Source organism: Narcine bancroftii, chromosome 12 (assembly GCF_036971445.1).
Source record: "Narcine bancroftii isolate sNarBan1 chromosome 12, sNarBan1.hap1, whole genome shotgun sequence".
Classification (NCBI taxonomy): domain Eukaryota; kingdom Metazoa; phylum Chordata; class Chondrichthyes; order Torpediniformes; family Narcinidae; genus Narcine; species Narcine bancroftii.
Window position 1 is genome coordinate 19,772,757 of NC_091480.1, and position 27,311 is coordinate 19,800,067.

Sequence of the window (27,311 nt, forward strand, 5' to 3'; positions counted from 1 at the left end):
AAGTTCATTTGAGGCCCCTCAGACATTGTGCTCTTCAGTGTTAATGGAGAGTGAGCACTTATCGTTTCAGCTGCAGTATTTACTCTGACCTCAGCTGCAGACATTTCCACCAACAGCAAGCAACATCTCCATGGGGGTTGGACCATGCACACTTGCCTTTCCCTCAACAGCTCGCTTCTATTCACTTTGATCATGTGGTTCCTCTTCCATGAGAGGGAGTGTGGCATGCGGAGGGTATGGGTGATGTGGCTGTCACGGTTGGATCACTGTTGATGTTTGCAGGCTCTGAGAGATGTACATGAAGCACGTTAATATTAGGTCTAAGTCCTGATTGAAAAGATTATTGGTAAGTGATTGTGAGAGGGTCAATCTCGGCCATGGGTGGCCAAAGTATAACCCCAGAGCCAACTTTGGCCCGTTGCCCATTTTTAAGTAGCTTGTAAGAGAAAAAAAATGACAGCACTGTTACTGTAATGCCAGCACTGCCACTGGTGCTGACCTGCGGAGTGTCCCAGCACTCCCCCTCAGGGCCCAACTGCCCAGTCTGATTGCTAACGGCTCTGTTCAGGCTTTAAATGGCCTGTTAAAGGAACCAGCAGCAGTTGAAAACTGCCAGGCTTAATACTGTTCAGCCAGTGACTCCTTATAGCTTTCTGTATGTAGGCCACAACCAAACAAGTTTGGCCACCCCTGATCTGGGGCTTTCAAACTTTGATCCAATGGATTGAGTTCACTGTTTAGGTTTTAAATAAATAAAAACTTTTTTTTACTGTCTGTTTTTCTCATAGTACACAGTAATCCATGTTCTCCCACATATAGGCTGAAAAAGTTTTCAATCAGTTACAGAATAAAATATGATAGAAAAATAGAGATACCTTTGAATACATTCATAGTTACCCATCTGACTTCAAGATTATCTGATGTACAGGAGCATCCTAAGAAAACCTCTTTGGTAAACCTTTACAAACAAGTGCACCTTCAGGACTGCAGTTATTAAAATCTATAGCCAAAACCATGGGTGCAATCCCAGGAAATGAGACTCATAAATTAACTGCTGGTGGGAGTATTCAGGGAGCCACAGATGGGGACTTGTGAGGAATGGTCTCTGTATCCTGATAGAGAGGCAAGGCCAACAGCAAGGAGAGCATTGCTGTTCTTCCTGCCCCGTGTGGAAACCAAAGTTAATGGTTGCATTTTTAAGGAAACAATTTCTCCTGTCAAACATTTGATGAAAGTAGCAGAGAGAGGCAAAATGGCCTGTTTGTGACAAACTTCCAGCTTGGAATGACTGCCCAATAACTTGCTGGAAGAAGCATTTTAAAATCTAGGTATAGAGAAGGGTGTAGAGGATCAGGAGGGTAAAACAATCTCCTCTTTTAACTCTAAAGACCTTGAAACAAAATGGGGAAAGTCAAAAAAAGTTCTATGTCATCAGGAGCAAGAGGAACCCCAAACATACACTCAGAAGCCCCTTTTCCTCTGGCATCCCAATTAATGGGCTGTCCAGTGTCCCAGGATGTACCTTTGTGCCGTTTCCACTGGGCCACCCTTAACTGGGACGCTAATTGCTTTTCCACTGAACATAACTCATCCCTGGGGATCGGAGTGTTCTACCTTCAACTTGAAATGGGTGACTTTCTGCTGTCCCCTTTCCACTCGTTTTATCAGCAAACACTGGGGATAGGAGTAGGAGTAGAGGCAGTTTATCTCTGACGTGAAGTGATGTCATTTTACGCCATCATTCAGACAGTGTTCCTTTTCCACTGGGTCCTGTCCCAGTTAATTCCTGATACAGGGTGCCAGTGGAGAAGGGGCTAAAGACAGTCGGTGCAGAGTGCCCTGGAGACTATTGTCAGAAGTTAATCCCTGAGCACCTGGATAGAATATCAAGAGAATTCGATGATTTCAAAGAAGGAAACATACCTGAGTATTTGGTGCGGTCTGGCAGTGGTCCTACTAACTATGCCACTGAGTTGTCCATAGACATAAATATTCTCTGAAATGATCAAATAATAACCATCCTGCTACCAAATCTAAATTTTTAAGCTGAAATTCTGATCACAGCAGGTAACCATTCATGATCTGTTTTTCTCAAAACTCTTAAAGGACATTATTTAATTCTGTTTAGGAAAATATAAATAAAAACAGAGTTGTAAAATGGTTCCAGAGTATGCACTTCATGATTCCATAAAGGTCATACCAAAAAAAACATCCAACATCTATGGGTTATTAGTATTCATTGAATGCATTCATTTTTTTTTCAAATCAGACAAGCAGACTCCACATACTTTATTGATCCACATCAAAAAGGTTTATGAAATTGGTTAAGCTGTGGGCTGCTGACATCGAACGCATGCTACAGGCATCAGAAAGCGCTCCTGGAAGATGATGAATTTGGCATCTTCAGGTTATATTTAATAAACATGGCAGAAGGATCTAACCCAATTTGACAAACGCTACCAATATTGTACAAGAATTTTATCTCTCTCATTCACAGCAGGAATTACGCTTAAAAGTAGATTCTTAATAGAAAGTACAGTAAACTTCAGGCAGGAGCAATGCTTTTAAAAGTGGATGAAGAATCATCGTCATCTAAAGTCATTATAACTGAAGTTCATAACATGTGACTGCATGCAACGTATCGCATGAAATATTTTTCGACATTGTTAGTGGAGAACAGCTAATTGAGAATATGACTAATATTGTGAAGAAATAATAATTTATGGATTCATATGTAATGAAATTATTTCCAGAAAATAAGTTCAAAGGTCAAAAAAAGAAGTTTTAAAGGTGATATATTGATTCCTGCTGTCATCCTGCATAAAGATTTGGGACTGAGGGGGGGAAATGCAGGTTCAGGATTAAGCCCAGTAACATTAACAGCTTGGCACAGTGCCAAGTGAGAGGAAGGCTGTCTCTGGATGCTACCATCTCTCAACCTGTCACAAATCAAAATTAAAGTAAAAGAATAGGTCTTACTTACTTACTTACACACACACACAGATGCTCACACATGCGCACACAAACACACAGACCCACGCACGCACATGCACACATACACACACGTGCACACAAATGCACACATGCATGCGCAAACACACACACAGATGCTCACACACACACACACACACAGATGCACACACACTCACAAACACACACACATACACATATGCACACACACTCATATGCACGGACACAGACACACAACGCACATACATACACACACACACACACACACACACACACACTCACACACACACACATACACACAAACACGCACACACTCTCCTTCTATCTGCCCCCCTTTTTTTTATCTCCTCTTTACATCAATGTATACTTTATTTTCCTCAATTATGCTATCTGATGAATCGATCGTGTTAATCTTCACTGCGCTCTTCTGAGATGATCTTTCCTTGGGGACAAAAAAACCATACTGTACTCCTTAAGACTCAATATATTGCTCTTGCACTCAAATCCATTTGCAATAAAGACCAACATACCACATGCCTTGACAATTGCCCACTAAATCTGCATGTTTTGTGGCTCCATGGTCCACTCTTCCATCCATCTTAATCACTTTTCATTTTAGTTTAGCTTTTAGTAACATGTCACACACACACAAAAAAAATCTCTGGTCACGTGAACCATCAGCATTTCCCAATGTAACAACAAGACTCTTAGCATTTCTGCCAGTGTCGACAGCCCATCTGCCATGTTTTTGCCCACTTACTCAGTTTGTCTATATTTCCTCAAAATCTCTTTGCAGCCTCATCACTACTCCTGTTGTCATTTCATTTTGCGCCAGCAGTAAACTTGGAAATAAAAGAAAGCAGGCCAACACAGGTGGGCAGGCCTTTGGGCTGGAAGTACCTGTTATCCTGTGCGTGTCTAAATTTAAATTTAACATCATAAAGAATATCCATCGCAAGCTTTTCTCACTCAGGCTGAAGGGTCAGAAATCCGAAGTCCTCTAGGTTCTCTAAAGGCTATCAGGCTCTTGAACCTCCCATAATCTTAAACTACTCTGGCACCACAAAAGGGCCTGTCAAAGCTGTTGAAATACCACACTTTTTCCTACCATATAGTAATTCGAGTTGTTTTTTATCTAAAGTACCAGTGTGATTGCTGCAAGTAAGAATTTCCGTGCTTGTGTACATTGTACTTGTGAGTATGGCAATAAATGTTGTCATTGTCATTTCAGGTGTTCGTTACTTGGGTAACGTCTTAAACCTTTTGCAGCTCTGCCTTCAGTTCATTAAGGATGCACTCTAATCGTTTTCTGGAAGATCCACAGCTCCTTTGCTGAAATAACGATCTCTTTAAACATAACTTCAAGCTTATTCTTGAAAGATCCTGAATCCTGTGTGTCACTCCTCCACAACTGAAAGGTCAAGGACGTCAGAACCCCTGGCCAATGTTGCTCTGGCCACCATCTTCCTCTGCTTAAGGAGCAGCAAAAGGGCAGTTTCAAGTTACCTTTAACTGCTGCCTACCCTTCATCTTTGGCTTGGCTTCGCGGACGAAGATTTATGGAGGGGGTAAATGTCCACGTCAGCTGCAGGCTCGTTGGTGGCTGACAAGTCCGATGCGGGACAGGCAGACACGGTTGCAGCGGTTGCAGGGGAAAATTGGTGGGTTGGGTTGGGTGTTGGGTTTTTCCTCCTTTGTCTTTTGTCAGTGAGGTGGGCTCTGCGGTCTTCTTCAAAGGAGGTTGCTGCCCGCCAAACTGTGAGGCGCCAAGATGCATGGTTTGAGGCGAGATCAGCCCACTGGCGGTGGTCAATGTGGCAGGCACCAAGAGATTTCTTTAGGCAGTCCTTGTACCTTTTCTTTGGTGCACCTCTGTCATGGTGGCCAGTGGAGAGCTCACCATATAACACGATCTTGGGAAGGCGATGGTCCTCCATTCTGGAGACGTGACCCACCCAGCGCAGCTGGATCTTCAGCAGCGTGGACTCGATGCTGTCGACCTCTGCCATCTCGAGTACTTCGACGTTAGGGATGAAAGCGCTCCAATGAATGTTGAGGATGGAGCGGAGACAATGCTGGTGGAAGCGTTCTAGGAGCCGTAGGTGATGCCGGTAGAGGACCCATGATTCGGAGCCGAACAGGAGTGTGGGTATGACAACGGCTCTGTATACACTTATCTTTGTGAGGTTTTTCAGTTGGTTGTTTTTCCAGACTCTTTTGTGTAGTCTTCCAAAGACGCTATTTGCCTTGGCGAGTCTGTTGTCTATCTCGTTGTCAATCCTTGCATCTGATGAAATGGTGCAGCCGAGATAGGTAAACTTCATATTCTAGTCAAAAATCCATAGCATGCTAAGTGCTAGCCATGTGCTATGAATTAGCTAAACCGTATAAAGGTAATGTGCAGAATGCGTCAGCAGTAAATTCTGATCTGGAGACTTTCTAACTCAACTCTCTTCTGATAAATGTATTAACCCTTGGCAGCTCAAGAGTTTTCACCAAGATTGAGGGTGAATGCAGAGGCAACTCTTGCAGTTAGCAAGCACCCAAAGATCCCTCTCCCAAGGTTCCTGATCCAGAAACAATATACCTTGAGGCTGCGTGTGAACTAAACCACAGTTGAAAATTATCTTTCCCAAAGCAAGGTGTACAGATCATTAAATTTTCAGGTGCATGAGGGAAAATTCAAAGAAGGTTTGCCAAAATATTTGTGGAAAGAAAAAGAATCTTAATTGGAGGTTGGTGGATTAATCTACAAAAGGGCAACGACTCTCTCTGGCATTTGCTGTATGAATGGGTGCAAAATAGCATAAATTGTGATGAGTGTTATTTTTGTTTTCTTTGTCCACAGTTCTCAAATTTATGCTGTTGTGGTTTATTTTTTATTGACACCTGTGTATATATTTTTCATTAGTTAAGGAACTGACGGACTTTACGATAAAGCTGTTGTTCAGCAACATTGGCTCGGGTGTGTGTGTGTGTGTGTGTGTGTGTGTGTGTGTGTGTGTGTGTGTGTGTGTGTGTGTGTGTGTGTGTGTGTGTGTGTGTGTGTGTGTGTGTGTGTGTGTGTGCACGTGTGTGTGTGTGCATGTGTGTGTGAGCGCGCGCGTGGGTGTGTGCATGTGTGCGTGTGTGCACGTGTGTGTGTGTGTGCGCGCGCGCGTGGGTGTGTGCACGTGTGTGGGTGTGGGTGTGTGTGTGTGGTGTGTGTGTGTGTGGTGTGTGTGTGTGAGTGTGGTATGTGTGTGTGTGGAGTGTGTGAATGTGTGTGTGTGTGTGTGGTGTGTGTGTGTGTGTGTGTGTGCACGTGTGTGTGTGCATGTGTGTGTGTGCGCGCGCGTGGGTGTGTGCATGTGTGTGTGCGCACGTGTGTGTGTGCATGTGTGTGTGTGCGCGCGCGTGGGTGTGTGCATGTGTGTGTGTGTGCACGTGTGTGTGTGTGCGCGCGCGCGTGGGTGTGTGCACGTGTGTGGGTGTGGGTGTGTGTGTGTGGTGTGTGTGTGTGTGGTGTGTGTGTGAGTGTGGTATGTGTGTGTGTGGTGTGTGTGAATGTGTGTGTGTGTGGTGTGTGTGTGTGTGTGTGCACATGTGTGTGTGTGTGTGCGCGTGGGTGTGTGCATGTGTGTGTGTGTGCACGTGTGTGTGTGTGCGCGCGCGTGGGTGTGTGCACGTGTGTGTGTGTGTGGGTGTGGGTGTGTGTGTGTGGTGTGTGTGTGTGTGGTGTGTGTGTATGTGAGTGTGGTATGTGTGTGTGTGGTGTGTGTGTGTGTGTGTGTGTGTGTGTGGTGTGTGTGTGTGTGTGTGTGTGTGTGTGTGTCTGCTCATTGCTTATCTTCTTTCGATATTTTCCTTGCTTATAGTTTGATAAATATTAACAATTTCCTAAATAATGCATTAATGAGTTATATAGTATATATATCACAAAAGAAGCTTCCTTCATTTTGTTCTTGTCCATTGTTAATTCATCAATGCTTAGAACAGAGAAGTGTAGCACCTTCTATAGGTGTACAGGGCTTTCAGACCACAATATTGTGCTGACCTATATAAACCTACCCATCCCTCCCTCACACCCATAACCCTCCATTTTTCTTACATCATATGCCTATCTAAGAATCTTTTAAATGCTCCTATTGTACCAGCTTCCATTGCCATCCCTGGCCATGCGTTCTGGTGCCCATCACTCTCGAAGTAAAAATTTTCTCCTGAAGTTTTCTCCATTCACCTCAAACTGATGTTCTCTGATATTGGTCATAGCTGCCCTGGGAGAAAGGTCCTGGCTGTGATTGACTCTGTTATTCAGTCTTATTCCCTTTATTAAATCACCTCTTATCCTCCTTTGATGCAAAGAAAAAAGCCCTGGATTGCTCAACCTTCCCTTCTCTAATCCAGGGAGCATCTGGTAAATCACCTCTTCGCCCTCTCTAAAGCCTTAATGTCCTTCCTTAGCTGAAATAATCACAGCTCAGTTCCTCATGGCAGATCATTGGTGAATCAGCAACTGTCCTCCTCTCACAACTCTGGCACTCTAGATGACAACTACAATGTCTGATGGGTTATCTCGGAAAGTGCCGTAGATTAAAAGGTGATTTAGGAAGGCTGGAGGTGTGGGCTGAGAAATGGCTGATGGAATTTAATACAGATAACTGTGAGGTGTTAAATTTTGGAAAGGCAAATCTAAGGCTATTGAGATGTGCAGAGCAACAAAGGGATTTAGGAGTGATGGTAAATAGTACCCTCAAGGCTGATACTCAGGTAGATGGTGTGGTGAAGAAGGCATTTGGAATGTTGGTCTTCATAAATCGGAGTATTGAATTCAAGAGTAGGGAGGTTATGATGAAATTGTACAAGGCATTGGTGAGGCCAAATTTGGAGTACTGTGTACAGTTTTGGCCACCAAATTATAGGAAAGATATAAACAAAATAGAGAGAGTGCAGAGAAGGTTCACGAGAATGTTGACAGGATTTCAAGGTTTGAGTTACAGGGAAAGGTTGTGCAGACTAGGGATTTTTTTCTCTGGAGTGTAGAAGATTGAGGGGGGGACTTGATAGAGGTGTTTAAGATTTTAAAAGGGACAGACAGAGTAAATGTGGATAGGCTTTTTCAATTAAGAGTGGGGCAGATTCAAACTAGGGGGCATAGTTTAAGATTGAAGGGGGAAAATTATAAGGGGAACATGAGGGGAAATTTCTTTACGCAAAGGGGGTGGGGATGTGGAATGAGCTTCCGACAGATGTGGTCTAGGTGGGATCATTGGTTACATTTAAGGAAAGACTAGATAGTTACATGGATAGGAGGGGACTAGAGGGGTATGGACCGGGTGCTGGTCAATGGGACTAGGAGGGTGGGGATTTGTTATGGCATGGACTAGTAGGGCCGAACTGGCCTGTTCTGTGCTGTAAGTGGTTATATGGTTAGACAGCAGGGAGTCAAGCACTAGAACCCACCATGAAGAAATTGCGGAGTCAATTCTTGCAAAACAACGTAATAGTGAAGGAATTGTTGCCACCCCCTCGCAACCTCCTTCGGAGGAAGGAATTAAGAGTGAGGCATTTGTGATGGTGCCTTTATAATTTAAAACCGGGAAGGTCTACCTGCAAATGAAGATACGACAAAATAGGAAACGTGGTTTCATTAAAAAAACATCAGGAATTGGGACTATCAGACTTCCTGTGTGTGGTAAACCACTGTAAATGAATAATTATCTGGTCAAGTATACCTGTACTTGCAGCCCCTCCCCACAGGCTCCTGTATAAAGGTGACTGTTCTACAGCCCCCTGCAACTCAGTGCAGGACAACCGAACAGTAGGGATATGCTATGTTCTGAAGTGAATTAAAGCCTATTGGCTTCTCCACAATGGTCTCCTGAGTGATTGTCGGTGCATCACTGTGGGTTGCATAACTCGAAGCAAAACGTATTTGCTTTGCTGCTGACATTCTACTTACCGTTTTCTGCTCGGCTGCTATTGAAGAAGTGGGTTCTTCAGGAAACCGTGTTGTTTAGACCAAGTCGGCTCAAACCAGGCCATGACATTAAAGGTTTCACAGAGATGACATTTGAAATCCTCAAGTGTGTGAGAGATCAGAGGTGCATTCAGGCCAGAGGGCGTGAGGTGCATCTGCAGGATGTTGTAGTCACCGCAAAGCTGCCTCACTTCACCAAGAAAACCTTTCAACTTTACCTTTGAAAGTGATTAGATGCAGTGTTAGACAAACTCACTCTCTAAAACCACTGAACACTCGCATCTGAAATTAGAAATTATATTCTCTTCCCTCTTGCAATCCGTGTTTTTCTTTACGTTGGTACTTCTCACAGGATATTGTGGAGAATCAGTCACTGGTTTTATTGTTAACATAGTAGGAAAGGAATTAGAATGTGATTATTTTAAAATATATTTATGTTGCATTTTTTTACAAGGTCACAGAACTTCTTTTCTATTTCCAAAGAATTGAAAGTCAACTGTTTACACCTTGGTCAGGAACTGAGGTTAAAGTGTCATCCACCAGGTCCCTTCATGTATCAGTCTCTTCACTTTTCTGGCCCAATTAAAACAAACAAGCTTTGACCAGCCTGGAAATAGTGATGCGGTATTTTATTCATAGTTCAGTGTCACAAGGCATAATTTAAGGTTCGCTTACTGGAAAAATGTTTTGAGCCAAATGTACAGTATGTGGAAAATTTACAAAGTTATATCTAGAGAGCAGGGTCGGATCTTGAAACCTGTGCAACAATGGGAAGTGGATGAGAGAATGTCAGCGGGCGGAATTCCATGACTTTAATTTCAATCGACGATTGCAGAAATAAAAATTGAGACGGTGCAATGTAAATTGGTGGTTCACTCTTTTGCTTTACAACAATGCACAAGGAAGGCACAGGGGGTACAACTCATACAGCTCTCCCTCATAGCCACAGGCATCTAGATTCAATCCTGACCTCCCCTGCAGTCTGTGTGGAGTTTGCACCTTCTCTCAGTAACTGCATGGGGTTCCATCCCTTGCTTTGGTTTCCTCCCCCATTCAAAAGTCGTGCAGATCAGTATGCTAATTGACTTCTGTTAATTACACCTGGGGTGAGGGTGAGTGGCGGAATCTGGAGAATGCGATGGGATTAGTGAGTGGCTCAGTTTTGATTTGGTAGGGTGAAGGGCCTGTTTCAGTGCTGCATCACCCAGCTTTAGCGACAAAGCCAAGAGATGGCTCCTTGAGTTTGCAGCTTGTCCAGACCCTTCTGAATAGTTAACTAACAAATGATTATCAGAAGAGGAAACTTCTTCACACTTAGATTGACCTTTTCACTACTCATTAGTTCAGGGTAGAAAACATTCATTCCCTAATGTGTTCATTCATTATTAGTCCTGTCGAGCATTCCTCACATTAAAAAAATGAGGTGTAATTTATTTGAATTCTGCACCTTCATTATGCAACTTTGCACACAATTGTACCTTACTAAATGCTTTAGTTCCATAACTGCAGGGTACAGCTTGGGAAATGATGCTGTTCCCAAGATGAAAGACCAATCAATTGTACTGTTAAATACTTAGACGACTTAGAAGAAGATCTAATTCCTGTTTGAAATATTGAAATTCTTGAAAATATGACACACTTCATTATGGGTTATCTGCCCCATGTTGACTTTTTCCTTAACCTTGAAAAAAATATAAAGAATTAAAGATGCTGTTTTAAAGCTCTGGTGTATTTGTTACCCAAACTTGGATTGTTAAAGTATACACATGTAAAAATACTTTTTTAAAAAAACTTTTTTTTCCCACAGGAAGACTAATTTTACACTGAAGGAATAATGCAAAGTTTATGTTTTTATATTCTCTCAGTGTCGTGCCAATTTGTTGCAAGAAACTAAAAATAGAGATTTACCAGAAAAGGAAATACTAATTTCAGAAGTTATAACATGACTAATCTTTTTTCACCTCTCAGTGGGATCTTGATTACTCAAATATTGTTCTCTCTGTTATAATAGAATGTTTTAATGTAAAATGATAATGAGTTTATTGTCATTTACACAAATACAAATGGGCATGCCTCGCTGTTAGTTCACCAATCCACGCAATCTCAAGCAACCAGAAAATACACTTACCCAGCATCTTCCAATCCCCATAGGTGCCGGATACCAGGGGTTTTACTGCATATATTCACCAAAATTTCTACCAGACAGGTATTTTTGCAAAACAAAACTCCAATAATGTGCATTAAATTATCCTAGTATGGAAAGAGATAAAAAATATAAAAAAGATAAATAATAAATATTCACAGTTACAGTTAGTGCAAGAAAAAAAGAACAGACAAAAATGTCATTCTGAAATGGGATAACCAGTTCAGTTTAGCCTTCTGTTGCTAAATGCTTTTAAACTTATTTCCTTTGGCCACTTAAGATACATTTGTGCTCTAATCTTCAATGTTCTCCTCTTTCTAGTCCCCTTTTTCTTTCTGACAGAAAGTGTGTTCTTTTCCAAACTGTCATCTAGATTCTCCAACATAACATCTGCAGACACCTACCAAAAAATGGGCTGTCCAAATCACTATAGCAACACAGAACTGGGGAGCAGCTACTGTAAACTTGAAGATATGATTCTCCCAACCACCCATACCACTTTGACCAGAATGAAATCTTTCTCTGAATTTTAAGTAGGTCAGAGATTTTATACTTATAAGTCTTGCTCTGAACACCATAGCAACAAAAATGAGGCAATAAATCATCCTAATGGAGGCTTTCAGAGTCTTGTTCAGAATGGATCAATTCTGATCATACAAGATGGCTAGTTTTTATGCCTGGTCACTAATAAGTGTAGATATCCTGGGAATGTGACAGATAAACTGAAGAACTGTGAGAAAACACCTTCAGACAAATCATCTCTCTTAAAATCTAGGAAATTATTCTTACTGAGACACAAAAATGAAATATCAACTAAAGCAAATCTCATTTCTCAGCTTCAAGAATATTCTTATTTTCTAATACCATTTGAAATTTTAAAAAAAAGTGCTCCAATAAGGTCAGGACATGAAGGAAGATATGTGGAAGCAGAATTATCATTGATTTTCAGGTCTAAAAAGATTTAGCTCCTTTCCCTTTTAGTTTTATTTTAGCTACCCATCCAAAAGCTCCCCTCAGACCAGCTTTCCTTGGCTAGATATGTTATGCTTCTAATGCTCTTTGCTGATGACATATCCTGTCACCTAAAGGAACTTAGATCAAAAGTGAAAAGCAATTGAAAGGACTGACATTTGGCATCCAATCTCTAAACAATAGTTAATAAGGAATCCAAAAGGATCACAGCAATGTGTATTTAATTTCAGGTATTAATTTCCAATGCAGTTGAGATAAATGGATATTCAAACTGTAATTATTGGAACATTTTACCAACAATTGATTAGTAACAGGAATCTAGTCTCACTTCCAGCTATAATATTTCTTCTTTGAATCTGTCCCTTGGATGGTAACTAATATTTGATGAAATCTACTGGAAGTGTGTGTGTGTGTGTGTGTGTGTGTGTGTGTGTGTGTGTGTGTGTGTGTGTGTGTGTGTGTGTGTGTGTGTGTGTGTGTGTGTGTGTGTGTGTGTGTGTGTGTGTGTGTGTTGCAATTACTTCCTGAATTCAGAATTAACTACTTTCTGGAACACCAACGAGGTGCGTGAGGGATTATTTACGGGATGTTAGGTTTCAATTAACCCTTTAATGGATTATTAAGCACCAAATATGCAGTTGACATATTGTCTTTCAATAATTCTGGAAATAAATGTTCTTTCTGTCACCAAGATGAGCCAGTTATCGACTAACTTTGACAATGTCAAGATTGGGTTCATTCTGGGTTACATGAAAATCAAAATTTAAAATGATCAGATGATACAAGATTTCTATTCCATGGACTGAATCAGAAGTGAACATGTTTTGCAAGAGAATAAAATCCTATGAACAGAATAATAAGATAAATTAAAATGTACTTTCATTTTTCTTTTGATTTGGTAAATATCTTGCACACTTCTCTCTCCCTCTCTTGGTCTTCTATCAATGAGTGATGATTAACTCTCAGACTTTACTCATCTTGCTCTATCTTCAGATCAGAAAGAATGTTGAAGAATAACACAGGATGGGAGCTGTACATTCAGAACTGAATGGTGCATTTGACTTGAGGGAAAATGTACTTGGTGGCTTCAAGGTGTCTTTTATCCACAGAGAACAAAGCATTTTTTTGTGCACTGTATGACAGAATGACATCTCACTAAACTGCTGGCCTGTAACATGAGACAATACTGCATGAATTGGCAATTTGCAGATTGATCCTAACTGTCAAGTTTGCAACATATTAATACCTATATAGCTTTAAGCTCAGTTTGGACTGTCATCTCTAGCTAGTTGTAACATGAACAGTCTGACTTTAACAGCCTGCTGGAAGTTTTAATCTTATTATAATGGACAATAATAAGACTAGTATGTACATTGTGGGCATGAGCTCGTAATGACAGGACAAATGTTTATTTGGTATATAACCACAATGGAAAAAGGGAACTTTTAAAAAATCTGCTGAGCAGATATTAGTTTTGATGAGGAACACATTGCCCAAAGGGGTGGAAAGCAGGTTCAATAGTTACTCCCAAAATTATGTTACATAAATATTTGAAAGGAAAGAAAATTGACATTCGCAGGAAAATGTCAAGTAAACCTGAATAATTAGAAAGCTCTTTCAAAGAGGGATCCTTAACATCATTCAAGTGACTATAAAGGGTAATTTGTGATTTTTTTTCCTCTCTATAATACTTTGGCTACAGTCATTTAGTCTAACATAAGTTATCCAAGGACATTAACAGGCAATCTTCTTGAAAGCTAACATGAAATAATGGCAAGTGGCCTCCTCCCGTTAGACAGCATTCATTACACAAAATCAGACCCGCATGTACAACTCGACAAGAGTCTGAAATCCCAGTGTTCAACAAATTTTTTGTCGGAGATGAGGCTGGAAATTGGCAAATGACTGACGATGCTCTGCTGGAAAAGTTGGAAGCAGTTGTACCTGTGGGGGAGCCATCAGTCCTCAGCTGAAGTTACTATGGAATTACAGCACATCTAAGATTTAATTTATGGCAAATCGTTTTAGAAATGTTTCTGATAATTATCAGAAAAAAAAGTCAAATGTCAGGGCAAAAACTAGTTAGGTCAGGAAGCATCTTTGAAGAGAGAGATTTAGCATTTCAAAGCTATAGGAACCTTGATATTTATGTAACATTTTGTATAAAATATATTATGCTTATAAATTTAGCAAACACTTCATTAAATGCCATATAATTCAAAAATGATTTTACCCAGGGTGGATGATTATTTTCTCCATCACAAAATTGGAATGATAACTTTCAATTGCCTTTCACTTTAATGTGGCTAATCTTACCCCACGGTCAGGTATACACATCATTAATGCATGAAGCATGTTTCTACCTGGAGCAATTGATATAAATGGAATACTGGGGACTATAATCATCCTGGAACAGTCTCACTGTCTTGCTCCCTGCTAGAACCAAAGGGCTCTCTCTCATCCCAAAGGAGTCCCACACTGTGGGACATTGTTTGAAAAAAATGATTCCTGCAGATATTTCTCCAGATTCCTTGTCTTTTGATAATGAGATCCCATTATTTGAATTATTCAGAGGGCCTCTGCTGTGTGTATCATTCCGTGATGGAGACTCCGATTGGTTGGGTGGTGTGCTGAACATCTTGCTGGCTCAGAGAATAGACAGTACCTGAGATAAAGCAGTCAGTCATCCAGAAGCATCAGCATGTTGAGGCATAGTCTGAAGGTTAGTAGGTGAAAGGCTCCCAGGTGAACACCAACAACCTCTTTGCCCACATATGGCAGAAGGAGCTATTGTTAGAACAGGCAACAACAGATTCACTCACAGAGAGGGACGTTCATAAGGAGCTTGCTAAATCATTGTGCCCACTAGAGAAGAGGGACCAGAGTGTTGTATACATAAATTTGCTGATGACATGAAATTGAATGGAAAAGCAAATTGTGCAGAGGATATGGAGAGTCTGCAGAGGGCTATAGATAGGTTAAGTGAATGGGCAAAGGTCTGTCAGATGGAGTGTATTGTTGGCAAATGTGAGGTTATCCACTTTGGAAAGAACAAAAGGAAGATCAGTATATTATTTAAATAGCAAGCGATTGCAGCACGTTGATGTGCAGAAGGACTTGGGAGGCCTTGTGCATGAATTACAAAAGGTTGGTTTACAGGTGCAGCAGGCTATCAAGAAGGCAAATGGAATGTTGGCCTTCATTGCTAGGTGAATTGAATTTAAGATCAGGGACAACCTCATCTCAGACAGAAAATTTGTACTAAGTATATTGCGACCCTGGTTAAGAAGAAGAAGAACGGGACGGACAAAATCAGTGAACCGGTATGGACTCAAAAGGCCAACATGGCCTGTTTCTGCTCCTTAAATGGTTATATGGTTATATGGTTACTGGTGAGACTGTATCTGGAGTACTGCATGTAGTTCTGGTCTCTTTACTTGTGAAAGGATGTACTGGGTTTGGACGCTGTGCAGAGGATGTTCACAAGGTTGATTCCAAGGATTAAATGTTGTCCTTTGAGATTGAGTCATCTGGGACTGTACTTTCTGAAATTTAGAAGAATGAGAGAAGGTCTTATATAAACATATAAAATTATGAAATGAATAGATAAGATAGAGGTAGGTACTTTGTTTCCATCGGTAGGTGGGGGGGGGGGGGGAACCAGAACTAAGGGACATAGCCTTGAGATTCAGGGTAGTTAATTTAGGACAGAGATGAGGAGGATCTGCTTTTCCGAGAGGGTGGTGAATCTGTAGAATTCTTTGCCCATTGAAGCAGTGGAGGCGACCTCAGTAAATATATTTAAGACAAATTTGGATTGATTTCTACATAGTAAGAGAATTAAGGGATATGGGAAAAGGCAGGTAGATGAAGATGAGCCTATCTTTAGATCAGGCATGATCACATTGACTGGCAGACCAGGCTTGATGGGCCGGGTGACCTACTCCTGTTCCTTTTCCTTATGTTCTATCTATAACATCAACTGTATACACTGCATGAGCCTAGGTGTCCCTTAGCATTCCTTCACACTCTGCTAGTCCATCTTGACTGAGCATAACAGATTGATGAAGGAATTCCTGAGCTAATCACTAAAGTAGCTGAAAACTCTGTATTTCTTAATGAGTGGCCATTCACTTAAACAATTATGACCTGACCCCATTCCTCAGGTCTAAATATCGAAACACAGCGGGAACAGCTCATTTAGCCAACTTGCCCAAAACGATGCTATTTTATCTCAACCCCACTCTCTCACACAGGCTGGAACTATATTAGGTCTCAGTATGCGATCCCAAGATGCTGATGGAATCAGTGCAACTGGGTTCCTTACAGGCAGAGAGCCAGCACAAAGCCCTGTGCCCACTTCTGTTGGAATGCTTTGATGCTGGTGACCGTGTCGAGGTCTCACACTTTCCCTGGCGCCACAGTGATAATGAAAGAATTGAAGTGATTTTCTTATTATCGAGCGAACGACTTAGAAAATGTTCATTGGCTGCCCGGGAAGGTTTTGCTGTGTGGGTGGGTGTGAGTCACAATATGGGGCTCAGGGCTGCATCGCATCCTGACCACTGATGGGGACAGTTAGCACCCGATCTATTTGTTCACAGACCATTCAGATCCCAGAGATTCCCTCAAGATTGCCCACTTTGTCTGACCTTGCTGCTGTCTCCCTCTCTATGGATGCATGGTTCACCCCGGATGGTAGGTTGCTTCATGATAATAACCACAACTGCTCGACCCAGCCTTCCCAGCACTTGACCTCATAGATACTGGCTCGTTCCACACTTAGCAGTATCACAACCAGATCAGTGTTTCATTGCTGCACAACCCAGCAGAGGCTGCAGACTCTTGCCAGATTCCTGCACAGTCATACAGCCAAGCAGATACATTTATCAAAGGGGCGCGAATCAGGACCAACAGTGTTCAAACAAACACTTCTCTGAATCAATAACCCTTGATTCTCTTAATGCCCCTTTCACACTGGCAACCCACTAAATAGGCAAATAAATGATCCTTGTTGCAATAATGGGTTAGCCATTCACACTGGACCATGAATTCTCTGGTTCAGATGGAGATTGCAGATCTAAATGGGGCCCAACCTCCAGTGGTGACATCCCGAGTGACATATTATGTATTCACAGGGCAGTGAAATCGTAACGGAAATAAAGCACATAAGCACACAATTTATGAAAGTGCATGGGGAAAAACGTGCACAACTTAATAAGCCAAGTGTGCACAATGTACAAAAGACTGTGGGAAAATCTACTGCAGTGGGCATCAGACTTTTCAAACTTAGGACAAACCCACAAATCAGCTCCCTCACGATCTGGCAAGACCTAGTGCCAAATCTAGGTCCCTGAGCATATAGGCAACCCTCTCATTTAACGTGCTGTCCTTCTCGGATCTACACTAACACTACATGTGTCACGTCATGTCATCTCAATACTATACTAACACCTACACTAAAAACCTTTGAAATATAGCAGCATTGATATTAAAACTACCAGACTGATGCACGCACGTCGGCACTGACATCACTACTGGTGTCCAGTTGAGCAGGTTGCCCGTTCACAATGGACCCAAGATAACTCAGCCAGGCTCTGATATAACACCCTAGGTAGTATCAGAGCCCAGTTAATTTTAACCTCCCCCCCCCCCCCCCACCACCTGAATGTTCACAGTGGCAAGTGACCCGCTAAATACCCACTAAATTGCTTGGTTCAACCCATGTTCAGTGCCAGTGTGAAAGAGGAGTTATTGACCTCTGTCTTGAACTTTATCAATTACTGAACCTTCGTAGACCACTCTTTGAGAGAATTTCAAAGAAAGTCATGCATCTGGCTAAATGGGTTCCTTCTTCTAACAGACTTGGAAAAACAAGCTTCTTATTTGGAGTCTGGTTCTGAACATCCCTGCCAAAGGAACATCGTCCCTGTACCCTGTCCTGCAAGAGTTTTGTTTGTTTCAATGAGTTCATCTCTCATTCTTTGAAATGCCAGGGGGCAGTGTAGAGGGCCAGTCCACTTTATCACTGCCCATCTATCAGGTCTACCTTGCTACTGGGCCTACATGGTAACACGCAGGGATTCCTGTTATAATCACTTTGAGCTCATCATTTTAAAAAATGTTCGCTTTTCTATTCTTTACCAAGTGGATGATTACTTTGTTTGCAATTGCCATGTGCCCCCACCTGCAAAAAATTCCGACTAACACCCAGCTTTGTATCATCTGCATTATCCTTGGACCCTGCGCACAATTCACTGAGCAGCAGGAAGCCCTAGCTCCAATCTCTATGGCAACCCCAACCCACCAATCACAAGCACCCGACCTAAAATAGGCTCATTCATTCTTTCTGTTTTCTCTTCATTAAACGAGTCCAAGTCAACGTATTAACCATGTGTTCTATTTTCTTATGGCATCCAATTAAAGGCCTGGAGGGAGTTCAAATACACCACATTGGGGCAGTTCACTTTGATCCATTCTGCTCATTTATCTTTCCTTATCGATAACTTCATCCCTTTCAGCTGAATTCTGACATTTTCCCAGTATTCATCCTTAGCTTCATTTTTAAAAATAATATAGGCCTTCTCTTTGAATGACTTTTCCTGTTGGGATTGTGCTTTGTAGGGGGATAAATAATTGCTGTAAATATGTATTGATTCTTTCAAAGTTAGCCAAAGCTTGTTTACTTTATACCTTTTAACAGAATCTCCCAATCTGCAGACAAACGGAGCCTCAGAGCTTCCTTTATTCAGACTTTAGATCCTGGTTTCAGCTGAATCTAATTTTTTATATGAAATTAGCTGTATTGTCAATGCTATTCAGTGAAGTCTCCTGAATTCTCAGAACATCAATGAACCCTTTAGATTTAACAAAGCCTGTTCATTTGCTGTAAAAACCCAATATTGGAGAAAATCAGTTGGTCAAACTGGATATTTTATATAGCAAGGATAAAGATACATACCCAACTTTTCGGGCTTGAGCCCTTCAATAAGGTATGAACAAAATGGGTTTGCTGTATGAAGTACATTGTTGTTTCTCCAGTATTGTGTTTTTACTTCAATCACAGTGTCTGCAGACTTTTGTGTTCACTCCTGTTCACTTGCTGATTTCTCAATAACTGATCTAGAAAACTCTTAGTTATCCTCCATTTTATTATTACACATTTGTTTAACCATTCTTTTGGTGGATTAGAGTAACCCCTACTTTATGCGTTACCTGTGGTGCACTGAGGTAGCAGCAAGCAAAAGATTGTACAACAGGCTTTATTCCAGTAAAAGTCTGAACACCAGTTCAAGGCTTGATGGCTCCCCATATGACTGGCTCAGGTGTATATTCAGGTCGGCTGATTGACAACCAGCCAGGTGGAGTCAGCCCCTTAGGAGTTCTTCCTGCAGGTACAGAGATCGCCCCCTGCAGTAGGCTGGTAGTTGTATCACCACATTACCTTTTCCTCATGTGTTTCTAACTTCCTTGTGTACACTAGAGCCTGCTTCATCTGTCTGCGGTCTCACAAATATCTTTTGGACCTTACTATTTCTTTGCATCATCCAAACTGATTCAATGTCACGATTTTCTTGAGCTAAGACTCTACCTTACCTTAATTTCATATTCTTTCATCTCCGGGCTATACTAACCTATTTTCAATTGTAATTCTCCCTTCTGAAAGCAACTTTAAACATCAGGTTAGGTCTTTATTCATTGGAGCGAAGAAGGGAGATTTGATAGAGGTTTACAAGATTATAAGAGGTATAGACAGAATGGATGCGAGTAGGCTTTTTCCACTTAGATTGGGGGTGATAAATATGAGAGGACATAGTTTTAAGCTGAAAGGAGAAAGGTTTAGGGGGAACATTTGGGGAAAGTTCTTCACTCAGAGGGTGGTGGGACTGTGGAATGACCTGCAATCTGATGTGGTGAATGAGGGCTTGATCTTAAGTTTTAAGAATAAATTGGATAAATTTATGGATGGGAGAGGTCTGGAGGGTTATGGAATTGGAGCAGGTCAGTGGGATTAACAAAATATGGTCTGTTTTCTGTGTTGTAGCGTTCTATGGTTCTAACTGGAATATATAATTCCCAGCCATGGTTACTTTGCATCCATGACTCCGTAATGGCCATTAGATCAAATTTTATATTTTCTATTTCTGCCATTTATTTGCCCATCTTGTCATGAATGTTTCATAAATTCAGTTTTGTCTTTTAACAATTTTACCTGCTCTGAATCTAATTACATGTATGTGTTCATAATCTTATTCCATTCTGAAACAGCCCAGTTATCATTGTATTCCGACAATAAACTTGAACTTTGAACTTTGAACCATTACCCATTTTGCTGCCCTGCACTCCTGTTATTCATTGTGGATGGTGGCTCATTAGCTTTGCAGCTAATCCATGAAAAGCAATGCACATTGCAATGTACTGATTGATTGGCATGCAGTCGTGAAGAAAATTCATTACTTGGTTAATGTTTCAAGCTAATGACGTCTATGTTCATCCAACATTGAGAATGCCAAATAAGGGTCATTTTCACTGACATTGCACTGTGACCATTTCAAGGTACACCAGAGGGAAAAATTGATGAGGTCTTAATAGTAGAAGCATTAACTTATTCAGCCTACAACAACTGGATACAAATAATGTAGTATAATGCTTTTCTGCAAGCAATCACTATTGACTCAATCTCTTCCATCCTTTCCTGGAATTTTCAATTCCATGCATAAGAAAGGGGCGACAAAAGAGAAGCAACATTTTCTCATTGTTGACACCATTCATTGAATCATGCAGTTGTATACAAATGGGTACCTCGGTGTGTTCATCTACAATCATTCCATTTGCCTACAACAGGGATTTGTCCTTCTATGTATTGTCTAGTTAAGTATCTGTCTATATACCTCTTAAACATAGTTATTGTACCTGATTCCGCCACCTCCTCTGCCCGTGCATTCTTTTTCTTTTTCAAAATTTTTATTGAATTTAATATAGTAGGTTTTACATACATACATGAAGGAATGTGCCTAAAACTAATACAACTGTAACAGAGCAGACAAACATAATATGTGTGAGAAAAAAGAAATTTTAAGGCTCCAGCATTATTTATAGGTAAATTGAAAAAAACCCAATATAATTAACTAATCTAAACCCCAAACCATTCCTAAGCTGCACAGAAATATAGAAAAAACAATGGCCAGTAAAAATAAAAAGAAACACATAATCACAAAAGAACCCCAAAGATTGGGAAAGTTTAAGTTTGAGCCACTTGTGGATCATCTTATTTTCTCCAAGGTTAAATATGACATCATATCGTGTAACCATTGATTATGAGTGTGCAGGACAACATTTTTCCATCTGATCAAAACTACTTGTCTTGCAATAAGAGATGCAAAGGCTATCTACCCTACTTTTTCACTACCTTCTGTTCAACCATTGCGAACAAGGCCACCAATGGGATCCATGCATTCAAGTCATCAATCATGTTCTGCTTAAAAAACATAAACAAAATAGAAAAATAGGTGGAGGGGTAGGCCATTTGACCCTTCAAGCCTACACCGCCATTCAATATGATCTTGGCTGATCAGTACCCAGTTCCTGCCTTCTTTCTATACCCCTTGATCCCCTTAACCACAAGGGTCAAATCTAACCTACTCTTAAATATTGACAAGAAACCAGCCTCAACTACTTCCTGTGGCAAAGAATTCCACAGATTCACCATCCTCTGAGAGAATAATTTTTTTCTCATCTCAGTCCTAAAAAACTTCTCCCTTATCCTTAAACTGTGACCCCTGCTTCTGTTTTTTCCCAGCATTGGAAACAACCTACCTGCATCTAGTCTGGCTAAACCCTTAAGAATTTTATATGTTTCATAAGATCCCCCCCTAAATTCCAGAGATACAAGCCTGGTCTATCCAACCTTTCAGGTCCCTCATATTCCACATTATCTTCACAGAGCTCCTCTTTCAGAGACTGTGGCAGTGTGTTGTAAGAGTTGACCATTCAGGGGAGAAGAGTTATGAAATGGGAATTAATTTCAAATTGAATATCATGAAAATATTCTCACCCTCCTGGAGGAGAATGTTTCAGACTCCCCCTGCAAGAAGACACAAGAGGTGAGAGGTGGAATTTGGAGCAAGAATTGTGGATGTTTCTGGACAGAACCATTCATCGAGACCTCCTGCAAGGCTCTAGCATGCAGGATGTAAATGCTCACATTTACTTCATTTACAAGGACTTTTAGAATCAGAAATTATTGTCATATATATGTCATGAAATTTGTTGTTTTGCAGCAAACATTTATATAAACCACATTACAAAGTAAATAAAAATAGTGCAAGAAAAATATCAAAGTATGACAGTGTCTGTGGTTCATTGTTCATTCAGGAATCTGATGGCAGAGGGGAAGGAGCTGTCCTTGTGCCACTGAATGCTCATCTTCAGGCTCCAGTACCTTTTACCTGATGTTGGCAGAGTGAAGAGGGCATGGCCTTGAGGATAGAGGCTGCTTTCTTAAGATACCGCCTCTTGCAGATGTCCTCGATGAAGTGACGATTGGTGCTTGTGATGCCATAGGCCAAGTTAACAACCCTCTGGGGTTTTATCTTGTCCCGAGCATTGGCACCTTCGTACCAGACAGTGATGGAACCAGGCAGAATGCTCTCCTCGGTACACCTATAGAAGTTTTTGAGAGTCTTTGGTGACATCCCGACATTGATGCCTCTCTCAAAATTCAGGGTACTTTCTTTTTCTCCCTTGCAACCGTTTCCTTCTCCGGTGTCTATACACCATGGAGAGTGCATGTCTAATGGCTGACATTCTCTTTAATTGCTCTGGAGCAGCTGGTTTGGGTCTTGAGAATCACCCAGTCACATTTTAAACTTGCCCTTTTGATCTTATGTCTTGAGCAGGAGCTATCCTGGTGTTTAAAGTTAATAAGGCAATGTTTTAATGCATGAAATGTAAGTGCAATCCAATTTCTGGTAGTTCCTTCATCAGATACTGACATAAATTTCCATATTTGTCCCAGTTAATTATGTGACTCCTGTCATCTCAGAATGTTTTTCACTTTCAACAACATTTAATGACCATAAGAATTTCTTTTCATTGTTTTCACAAAAATGCTTCAGCATAGATCCTTTAACCTAATTTTGAAACCTATACAAGACTTTTCTTTAATAAGATCTCTAAAAATTCAGGACTAATCAGCGTGATTTTAGTCAATGGCTTCTGTTAACTTAGTTTTTCCAATGGAGAGCTTCTTCAGTGACCTATGACGGCATTCCCTCATGGTAAATGTCATGCAGTAACCTCATTGACATGCCAGATGGTCCTTCCAATGTATTTAGTTATCATAATTATTTTCCATTCTCTTGTTTCCAAAATGTCATGAAGAATTACACCTACATTTCTACATTAAAGTTATCCTTTGGTCCTAAAGTCAGAGGACTTTGATTTAAACAACCAGCATAAAATATACCTCAGTTGAAAAAAAAACTTCTTCCCATAAATATTTTATTATTACATAGAGATAAACTTCAAAAAGACTCAGATCTTCACTTCTAACTCTTTTCTCCCTTTTGGCATAATTAGCAAAAGAGAAAACAAATGATCTAGTTACTGAGTCACATCCAATGAAGCTGTAAATTTTACATTGTTAGTGGAGGAAAGAAATGGAAAACGTTCGGTACATAGAACCTTATCATATCACACAGGGAAACAGCATAAATTTTTAATGTACTCCATTAAAGAAATTGTATCAATGCCCTGTGCACTTTGCAGAGACAAGAGGATATTGAAAAGGGAGGCTATGAGAATAGACTGGCCAGAAGCATAATAATAGGATGCGAGAATTGTAGAGACCAAGGAAAAGATGAAGGGCAAATATGGATCCCTTACAGTGAATTTATGATAGAAATTAAAGTGGGCCAAAAGATCTGTTTGCACCTATGCCTCTATCATTGATGACCACCCAGAAAATCTATCAGATAGATTTAAGGATTAGAGGGTCTTACTAGGATGATGGAACTAAGCATGGTCAAACAATAACATCACCAGAATTGGTGAGTTTGAAAACTCATACGTTCAAAGGACTTATGCATGGAGAAGACGCAAAATCTGGATGTGGTGTACTGAGGTTTCTAGACAGGTTCCTGGAAAACAGATGATCATCAAGCTTGCAGCACATGAAATTGGGAATAAAGGAATGACATGGGTTGAAAATTGATTATGAGAAAGAAAGCAATAAGTGGTCTAGCTGAATGCATGACAGGTAGAACTTTCTGTTGAGACTTGAGATCAATCACTTCAGTGCACTTGACATAAAAGGAAAGTGCCTTTTAAATGGAGAGATTGGGTAATGCACCTGTTGAAGGGGACCTATATGTACTTGTAAACAATGGACCAAAGGCCAATATGTGACAAGGAATGGTGTTCACCTTAACGATAAGAAAGTTGGAAACCGAAATAAGGAAGTTGTTACAATTGCAGCCTGTAGCTGGAGTCTATAACTGGGTCTCCTCACCAAGAAAGAATATATTTGTCATTGAGGGTATGCAATGAAGACTTAGTGTATCAGTTCCATGGATGGTTGGATTGTCCATGCAGACAGATAGATAAAAGTTAAATTGCATTCTCCAGAATTTAGAAGAATCAGAGGAGATTTCATCAAAACAAACAAAATTCTTAAAAATCCCATCAAGTTAGAAGTATCCTTGGCCATAGGGTTTAAGACCAGTGGCTGAGTTTAAGCATAAGGGTACACAATCTAGGACAGAGAGGAGAAGGAATTTCTTCACTCAAAGGGTGGTGAGCCTTTAGAATTATTTTTCTGGTTCTGAGGTCATTGAGGTCAGACATTTGAATTCACTCAAAACACTGATCAACAAATTTCTGGACAAGGGATATGGCAATAGTGATGGACAGTGGTTCCATGGTAGAAGGTCATCCATTACATTTATGAATGGCATAATGGTCTCAAAGGTCTGGATAACCCCCTCCTGCAACTATTTGTTATGCTTTTGAAAAGCATGTAGGATGCTAAACCACCTCAGATGTTAACCAAGGAAAGGGATTTTCTGAAAGGTAATTGGAAATTGAACAGATTAAAGGGAGGAATTCCTGGGAGTGTGAACCAGGCAGCTGGGAGCAATGGCAGGGTGTTGGGAGGAATCAGGTTTGAGGTAACAGAGATTTTGAGAGGAGGAGGATGTGATCAGGTATCAATAGACACAAGAACTTTGAATTAGTTCAGTGGGAGACCCAGTAAGCTCTGTGGGCCAGAGGTCAGAGCTAATGTGTAAGTGAGAGTGGGACCAAGCTTAGAATCCAGCCTCAATCTTTGAGTTCCTGAAGGGAAAAGCATGGTAAATGTCAGTTGACAGCAATGGTCCGCAGGACTTTGAGTGGCAAGTAGACCAAGGCTGTCTCTAAGTGTGGCAAGGTTATAAATGTAAATATTGGATGGGGCATGTCAGATAGAACATGTCAGAGGTGCCTGCTTCAACTCTGCTGCAGTTTCTATACGAATGTCCACAATTCCTTCCCGCCCCTTCCACAGATGCTGCTTCATCGGTTTGTTTCTTGCTTTGACTATCTACCCAATTAAGAGGAATGGCATTGATTTAATCAAGGGATCTGAAGGACTGCACCAGTGTCATTGCTGCACTCCCTCAGTGTGGTACAGTATATCAGTCAAGGTTGTGCTCAACCTCCTTGAATGCAGGTTGAGCTCTCAACCTTTTGACAACATTACCCATGTGCTTCACAAATGCAAATAAAGTGAAGTGAATGGGGTAATGTTAACCTTTTCCTTCTTGGATACCCATTCGATTCAAGGAACATGTGAGTAGATTTACCAAAGGTGACAATGACCTCCCAGTTAGTGAAGGTGAACATTTCACTGTAGTTTTGGATTTGTGAAGATTTATAAATTTAGCCATGAATGTTTTCTATCAAATAGTATTTATTGAAATAAACACAATTAAATGCATTGATGCAATCTCTGTAAATCAGAGGTTGTGTGTTTCCAATCCATTCTGCACCATCAGTATCCTTGATTTTTTAAATATAATTTTTAAAATCTTAACATTCAGATTCAACTCTTCCAGACTGTATTAAACAAATCACAGTGTTTTATTTTGTTTCAGCTTTCTGTGCCAGCTACCATTATGTGCCATTTTTCCATTCATTTCTTCCAAAGCCAGTGAAACCATTTCTTTGCATTTAGCAACACCCACAGGAACTGACAATGTCCAGCACTGATGGCTAATTTTGAGCAGAGGTAGACAATTCATCCAATATAATTCCTCAATGACTGGGTTTCCTCTCTTGCTCTTATTGAACATTAAATATTGCATGTACCTGGAAAGCTGCAGCATGTTAAACTTCCACTAAACCTGATTATTGCACTTACATATATAACAATAAACTTCATTCATTCATTCATAAACTTCATTCAGACCAAATGGCCAGTATCTAAATATATCACAGCCTTCAAATACTGGCACAGTTAAACGGCAAGCACAGTGTGGCAAGTTTCCCTATCCATAGTCCAATGGTGCAAGCCAACCATTTAGCCTCTTCTCATCCTGTGGGAAAAGTTTCTTTTTTTCTCTGGTTGCAACTATTACATGTTTTATCTGATTTCCTTTGAAACAACAGGAAAAGTTATCTTCACAAGGATAGGAGAGAGGAATATTTTATGTCAGAGATTTAATGCCGTGGTGATTACTTTGAGGAGACATTCTAAGATTGCATTCAAAGAACTTTAAACCTCTACAATGTTCCAAATATAAATGCAACATGAATATCAAAGGCACTTCAACGACATGTAGATTTACAATTCCAATATATTTGAGTTACTGATTACAAATTTATTTCCTTTCAAGGTAGAAAGATTGCCATATTGTTAACTATTTATCTCAATTCTATTATTCTTTTGGTACTCTTTTCAAAATATCATAGATTATGGTGCATTGATAGGAATTTACATTTTTAAGTTAAAAAAAAAGCTTCAGAATGCAGGCTATAACTGATTCATCCATTTTTCCCACAGCCGAGTTTATTGCTAACATTTGATTGCATAATTCAGACTAAGCATTCACTATATGGGAATTGATTGATGCAAGCTCTGTGATCCATAAGTTATGTGTTGGCAACCAGTTTCTACACCATCCACATACTTGACTTTTTAATATAATTTTAAGCATCTCAAAATTTCAGTAATCATTTCCTTATATTAACAATTAACGTCCAGAAGTGGATTTAAACTGATGTCTC

The 27,311-nt window shown here is 40.5% G+C and overlaps 1 long non-coding RNA gene across 1 annotated transcript in view; it reads right to left on the reverse strand.

Moving 5' to 3' along the window:
• The window catches only part of LOC138746466 (uncharacterized), a 206,144-nt gene that overhangs the window by 62,923 nt on the left and 115,910 nt on the right, over nt 1–27,311 (reverse strand). The gene's annotated exons all lie outside the window — the stretch shown is intronic.